Source organism: Bubalus kerabau, chromosome 4, assembly GCF_029407905.1.
Source record: "Bubalus kerabau isolate K-KA32 ecotype Philippines breed swamp buffalo chromosome 4, PCC_UOA_SB_1v2, whole genome shotgun sequence".
In the NCBI taxonomy this organism is placed as follows: Eukaryota; Metazoa; Chordata; class Mammalia; order Artiodactyla; family Bovidae; genus Bubalus; species Bubalus kerabau.
The window spans coordinates 2,308,976-2,316,170 of record NC_073627.1 but is presented as its reverse complement, the minus strand read 5'-3'; positions in this window follow the sequence as shown (position 1 = coordinate 2,316,170).

Sequence of the window (7,195 nt, the reverse complement as noted above, 5' to 3'; positions counted from 1 at the left end):
CCCAGGACAACAGCCGCATTAGCATCATTTATCTCACACACTTGTTTAGAAGCCGCTGCACATGTCCTTACCCCCTCCTGCCCTGTGGTTTATTTGTCCTCTGCTCTTTCCTGCACTCTCCTGATAAAATAACCCATGCATATGTGACAAATGTTAATGGAGTCATCTGTCACTGCTGGTAGATAACGTCTTTCAGTTTTCGCTGCTGCCTCCTAGACCTGATGCCTCAATGTGAGCGCCTCCCCTCCTGGCCTCAGAGGGGGTGCAGATCCGGAAGGGAGACGCTGGGCTCTTTATGTGCAGGGTCCCCAGGGACAGGGCCCGGGGTGGATGGACAGAGAGGAGGGGAGCTCTGGGTACTGCCAGCAGCTTCGAGCTGGTTCAGGGAGAGCTTTGCCCCTCAGGACAGGACAGCCTTGGGCGTGATGCCTGTGCAATGTTGAGGAGGCCAGCTCCTGGTGAACAACCTCGGCGTGATTTTTTAGGCCTGGCCATCAGCAGTTGCAAGGCTTTTCCTGGCAGGTCCCAGGCCAGGCCTGCTGGCAGCCACGCACCACAGACTCTGAAGGGTCCCCCTGGCCTGCTGGCATTTCACTCCCTCGTCTCTCAGTGTCTGGAGGGGGAGGCTCGGCTCCAGGACCCCCTCGGATGCTAAAATTATAGGATGTTCAAGCCCCTTACTCAAAACTCTCTGCTTGTGACCTTCACACACCCTCCTGTTCACTTCAATCATCTCCAGGTTAATTACAGCACCTAATATACTGTTGACGCTATGGGAACGGTTGCCAGTGGGGAGGGAGGTTGCAAATTCAAGTTTCGCTTTTTGGAATTTTCTGGAGCCTTTTCCCACAGTGAGTTGAATGCAAGGATGAGGGATACGCAGACACGGAGGGCCCACGGTGCTGGCAGTCCCAGCCTTGGCGCTTCCTTTCCTGGTGTCTCTCTCCGCAGCCTTGGGTGGGGACAGGCTTCTTCAGGAGATAGGCTTCCTCACGGGACAGAAGCCGGGGGGACCTTGAGACCCCGCCGCACCCTGAGCCAGGACACCGCCCACTCCCCGCCTTCCCCTCCCCTGGCTGTCCCTGAGCCAGCCTCAGTGTGCCCTCACAGAGGCACGGCTCCTGGCCCGCTCGCATCCAAACTGGCGATCACTGCTGCAGGGAGGAAGATGGGACGGGGGTCAGCCTTTCCTTTGGTTTCTGTTTCTGGACCCGTCGCAGTCATGTCTGAAGGCTTCACTCCCTCATTCTCGGCTCCTGCCCTGGATCAGCGGCTCAGCGTCCGTGTCCAGTTCCCTGAGCTCCAGGCAGACGCGCCAGCAGCCCTTCTCCAGAGACGAGGGGTGACGGGGAGCCTGAAGGCATCCAGCGCAGGACAGTTGCTACCATGGCTTTTTCCTCACCTTTTCCAAGGCTTGATTCTAAGCCTCACATCCAGACCTCTGTGCACATGTGTGAGTGTGTGTGCATGTGTATGTGAGTGTGTGTGCACACGTGTGTGAGTGTGTTGTGTGTGCGCACATGTATGTGCGTGTACGTGTGCGCGTGCATGTGTATGTGTGTACATGTGTGCACGTCTATGTGTGTTGTGTGTGTGCGTGTGTGTGCACATGTGTGTGTGAATGTGTTTGTGTGTGCACACGTGTATGTGAGTGTGGTGTGTGTGCACATGTGTGTGCGTGCATGTATATGTGAATGTGTTTGTGTGTGCACGTGTGTGTGTGCACACGTGTATGTGAGTGTGTTGTGTGTGTGCGCACGTGCATGTACATGTACGTGTATGTGAGTGTGTGTGCACCATGAATTCAGGGAAAAGCTGACTGCAGCCCTCAGTCTGCGACACACGCCCTCCCCGCCCCCCGGAGAACCCCACCTCTCTCTCTGACGCTCACTTTTCTCCCCAAAGTGGAGAAATTCTCCTGCCCAAAGGGCGGAGCCCCCGCCTGGCAGACAAGGCCAGCCTGGGGAACCACATACCACCGTCTCTGCAAAACTGAGCCCCAAGCTCCAGGACACAGATCTAGACACAAACTATCACAGAGCTCTATTTTTCCTATAAAAATAGCTAATGACAAAGATCTATCCTAAAACACAGGGGACTAAACTCAATAACCTATAGTGAGAAAGAATCTGAAAAAGAATATATATGGATATAATAAGAATATATATATATTATAAGAATATATGTATGCATACACACGTATATGCATGTCTGTGACTGAATCGTTTCGCTACACACCTGACACATACACAACACTGTAGATTCCCACGCGGTGCTGTGCTGTGCTGCACTCACTCACCCGGCTGTGTCTAACTTTTTGGGACCCCATGGACTGTAGCCCACCAAGCTCCTCTGTCCATGGGGATTCTCCAGGCCAGAATACTGGAGTGGGTAGCCTTTCCCTCCTCCAGAGGATCTTCCCAACCCAGGAATCGAACCCACGTCTCCTGCATTGCAGGCGGGTTCTTTACCACCTAAGTCACCAGGGAAGCCCAAATTAACTATACTTCAATTTAAAAAGTGAACTGAAGAACAAAAACAACAAATAGCTATCCCATTTCTTTATGATTTTTTTTATCAAGAATTTTCAAACAAGTCTTGCTCCTCATTAGCAGGCCTGGGTCTCACATTATCCACATCCTTGTGAAGCCAAACAAAGCAGGAAAAAAAAACAAAGCCAAGACTTGCTCACAGTTTTGTTTTGTTCCTATTTTTTGCTGACTGGGACTAAATGCTGCCACATGCTGAGAAAACATCCAGCGCTTGCATGTCGGGTTTTTTTTCTTGTTTAGTTTTATCTGGTCGAGTCACGGAGCCGTTGGCTAAGGAAGCCTATAATCTGTACTTCGTGAATAACCGTGTAATTGAGCGATTGCAGTCACGGCTGCGGGCTGCTGTGTGGACAGTAGTCTTTGGGGTTTTTTCTAATTTTTTTTTCTGGAATGCCCAGAAAGGGAGCACGCGAGTTGTTTCTCGGGGCTCCAATCCTGGAATCTGCAGCCTTCTTCCAGGAGTGATGAAGGTGAGGAAACAGGGCCTCAGGAGCCCAGGGAATCCAGCTTGGGAGAGTTTCCCAGGGTGATTTTCTGGTTTGGTTGGTTTGTTTTGGTTGGAAACTTGGGAAAAGCTAGATCTGTGCAGAACCCACTTCAGTGTTTGGAAGGGTCTTTTCAGTGCTCCGTGTCATGGGAGTAACTGTCTGCAGGCAGGCTCCTCTCCTCAGTGCACAAACACAAGCCCACTGCTTGGTATCTCAGCACATAGAGTGGTGGGTGGAGGGGTGGAGGGGTGGAAGGGTGGGTGGATGGATGGGTGGGTGGAGGGGTGGGTGGATGGGTGGGTGGATGGATGGGTGGATGGGTAGATGGATGGATGGAGGGGTGGGTGGATGGATGGAGGGGTGGAAGGGTGGGTGGATGGGTGGGTAGATAGATGGGTAGATGGATGGATGGGTAGATGGATGGATGGATGGATGGGTGGGTGGGTGGGTGGGTGGATGGATGGATGGGTGGATGGATAAATGGGTGGGTGGATGGGTGGGTGGGTGGATGGGTGGGTGGATGGATGGGTGGATGGATGGATGGGTGGAGGGGTGGGTGGACAGATGGAGATGTGGGTGGGTGGATGGATGGGTGGAGGGGTGGGTGGGTGGGTGGAGGGGTGGGTGGATGGATGGATGGGTGGATGGGTGGGTGGATGGATGGAGGGGTGGGTGGATGGATGGCGGGGTGGAAGGGTGGGTGGATGGGTGGGTGGATGGATGGGTGGATGGGTAGATGGATGGATGGAGGGGTGGGTGGATGGATGGAGGGGTGGAAGGGTGGGTGGATGGGTGGGTGGGTAGATAGATGGGTAGATGGATGGATGGGTAGATGGATGGATGGATGGATGGGTGGGTGGGTGGGTGGGTGGATGGATGGATGGGTGGATGGATAAATGGGTGGGTGGATGGGTGGGTGGGTGGATGGGTGGGTGGATGGATGGGTGGATGGATGGATGGGTGGAGGGGTGGGTGGACAGATGGAGATGTGGGTGGGTGGATGGATGGGTGGAGGGGTGGGTGGATGGATGGAGGGGTGGAAGGGTGGGTGGATGGGTGGGTGGGTGGGTGGGTAGATGGATGGATGGAGGGGTGGGTGGATGGATGGATGGATGGGTGGGTGGATGGATGGATGGATGGATGGGTGGGTGGATGGATGGATGGGTAGATGGATGGATGGGTGGGTGGATGGATGGATGGATGGATGGATGGGTGGATGGATGGGTGGATGGATGGATGGATGGGTGGGTGGATGGGTGGAAGGGTGGGTGGATGGGTGGGTGGATGGATGGATGGGTGGGTGGATGGATGGATGGGTGGATGGATGGGTAGATGGATGGATGGGTAGATGAATGGATGGATGGGTGAATGAATGGATGAGTGGATGGATGGGTGAATGAATGGATGGGAGGATGGATGGATGGATAGATGGATGAGTATGGATGGATGCGTAGATGGATGGACCACTGAATATTCTCAGGACCCAGAATTGCTTTAAGTTAATCAGATACATGAGAAAATTATAATGCTTCAAGGTGCCGATATTTCAACACTCCAAGTAACACAATGATTCAGCCCAAATCCTCAATATTACTTTAAAGAATGACAGTCATGAGTGAGATGTGAGAGTGTTCAGAAGGTTGCAGGCATTGACATTTTTTGGTCCCAAATGACACCAACTCTGCCTGCATAAAATACTAGTCCTGGCAGGAAGTACCAGCGGCTCCTCACCACTTAGGAATGAAAATAAGTGGCAAACAGGAAACCACGTTTATTTTTTACTACAAGTCAGCCAAACTCCCACCTGTGCTGTGCATTTCCTCTGTTGGGCGTCACAGAGGGCAGCAAGGAAGTGATACTTGCCTCCTCCCTTTCTCCCAAGAAGCCGTCTCTCTGCTGGGTAGCGCCTGTGAGGGGAAGCAGGGGAGCGCAGCTGAGACAGCGCAGGGAAAGTCTCCATCCCCCAGCCCTTATCCCTCAAGAGAGTCACCGAGCAGCTGGCCCTCCCAGGGATGCTGGGGCTCCTGGCAGTGGCTGTGGGGACAAGGTAGCATTTGATGAAACACCCCATCCAGGACTCAACTGAGCCCCGAGGCAGAACAAGTTGCTGCTGGAAATTACCCTGTGATTTGGAAGGAAGCAATCGGCCCTAAGAGCCACTGGCCGCGTTCCCTGCTTCTCGCTCACCAGGCTGGATAAGGTTTGCCTTCAAAAGATGACTTTGCCCACGATTCCTTCAGGAAGGTTCTTTATCCCGGGGAGCCTCTTCTTGAGAACGGCTGAACTGTGAATACCTGTTCTAAGTTAGACCGCTCTTTCAGCTCCATTTAAATTACTATCATCATGCTGGCTTCCTTAATGACGCACCTTGGGAGGCCAGAACGTCTCGGAGGTGCAGGTCCTTAATGAGGAGCTTCGTCCGAGAGGTATAATTTGAGCCGTCTGCTGTGAAGCGGTCCCGACTGAGCCGGGCCCGGTCCCCGCTGGCGCTGAACTTCCCCTGCCCCTGAGAAGCACTCAACTTGGTTCTCTCCCTTTTCCTCACGGCCTGGGTACTGAGGTGTCTTTCTGCTTGGAGCTGCCCATCTGGTCTTCACGTAAGAACAGCATCATAGTTGAGCACGAATAAACAAATTGGAGACACGTCCTTCTTCATATTCACAGGAGTAAAAATATGACCATCAGTTTGTCTAGTTGAGGACCAAGTTGCTTTGTTTTTTTAATCTTTTTATTGTATTGGAGTAGAGTGGATTCACTCTGCTGTGTTAGTACCTGATGCTCAGCAAAGTGACTCAGTTATATACACACACACATGCATATGTATATACTCTTTTTCACTATGGTTTATTACAGGACCCTGAGCAGAGTTCCCTGTGCTATGCAGTGGGTCCTCGGTGTTCATCTATGTTATATATAGCAGTGTGCACCGGCTAATCCCAGATTCCAATTTTACCCTGGCCCTCCCCGCACGTTCCCTGTTGGTAACCATAAGTTTGTTCTCTGTGCTTGTGAGTCTTTTTCTGTTTCATCAATGAGTTCATTGGCATCATTTTTGTAGATTCCACACATAAGTGGTATCGTATGATATTTGTCTTTATCTCACTGACTTCACTTAGCGCGACAACTTCTAGGTCCATCTATGTTGCTGCAAGGGGCATTATTTCATGCTTCTTATGGCTGAGGAATATTCCAGTGTATATATGGACCACATCTTCTTTGTCCATTCCTCTCCTGATGGACATTTAGGTTTTTGCCATGTCTTGGCTGTTATAAATAGTGCTGCAATGAACACTGGGGTGTATGTATCTTTTCAAATTATAGTTTTCTCCAGATATCTGCTGAGGAATGAGATTGCTGGGTCATATGGTAACTCTCTCTTTAGCTTTATGCTGTTCTCCATAGTGACTGCACCAATTTACATTCCCCCCAGCAGTGCAGAAGGGTTCCCTTTTCTCGACACCCTGCCCAGCATTTGTTATTTCTGGACTTTTTAATGATGGCCATTCTGACCAGTGTCAGGTGGTAGCTCATTGGACTCACAGCTGCATCAAAGCTCAGCCCTCTCATTCCCGCCCCACGTCCCCACCTCCTCCACAAGTGAGCCCCTAACAGCACACACCAAGGGACCTGGTCACACGCATCTCCAACTCAGAGCCAACCCTGCCGTCATGGCAACCCACCGGCCTTCTAATCCATCCCCGTCCAACCTGGATCCACTCTCAGGTCTGACTTCTCTGAGCGTCTGCTTAAAACGGAGAATTTAGCATCTGGAGAGTGAACAGCCAGGGCCTTTAGGAAAGTCTGCCAGCCTTTGTTTGCAGCTTGTCAAAATCACATCACCTCCACCCTTCCCTCTGGCCAGTCTCTCTTTACCTTTCCGTGTCCCCACGGAAGCTGCAAATGGCACGTCTTCACAGTTAAAGGTTTGTTTAGTCAGGACGACGTTCACCCAAAACAAAATCTCTTGTGAGTGGTTTTCTGCTCGCCCGTCACTCCCCTGCCTGCTGACCTTGACTCTCAGACCAAAGGAAATGAGGGCCAACAGGTCACGGGTAAAGCCGAGCTCGGACCTCAGCCGTGGTCCCCGGGCTGGATGGGCCTGTCCTCAACTCCCGCCGTCCTACTGATTGCCAGGTCTCTGCTCCTGTGGACTCA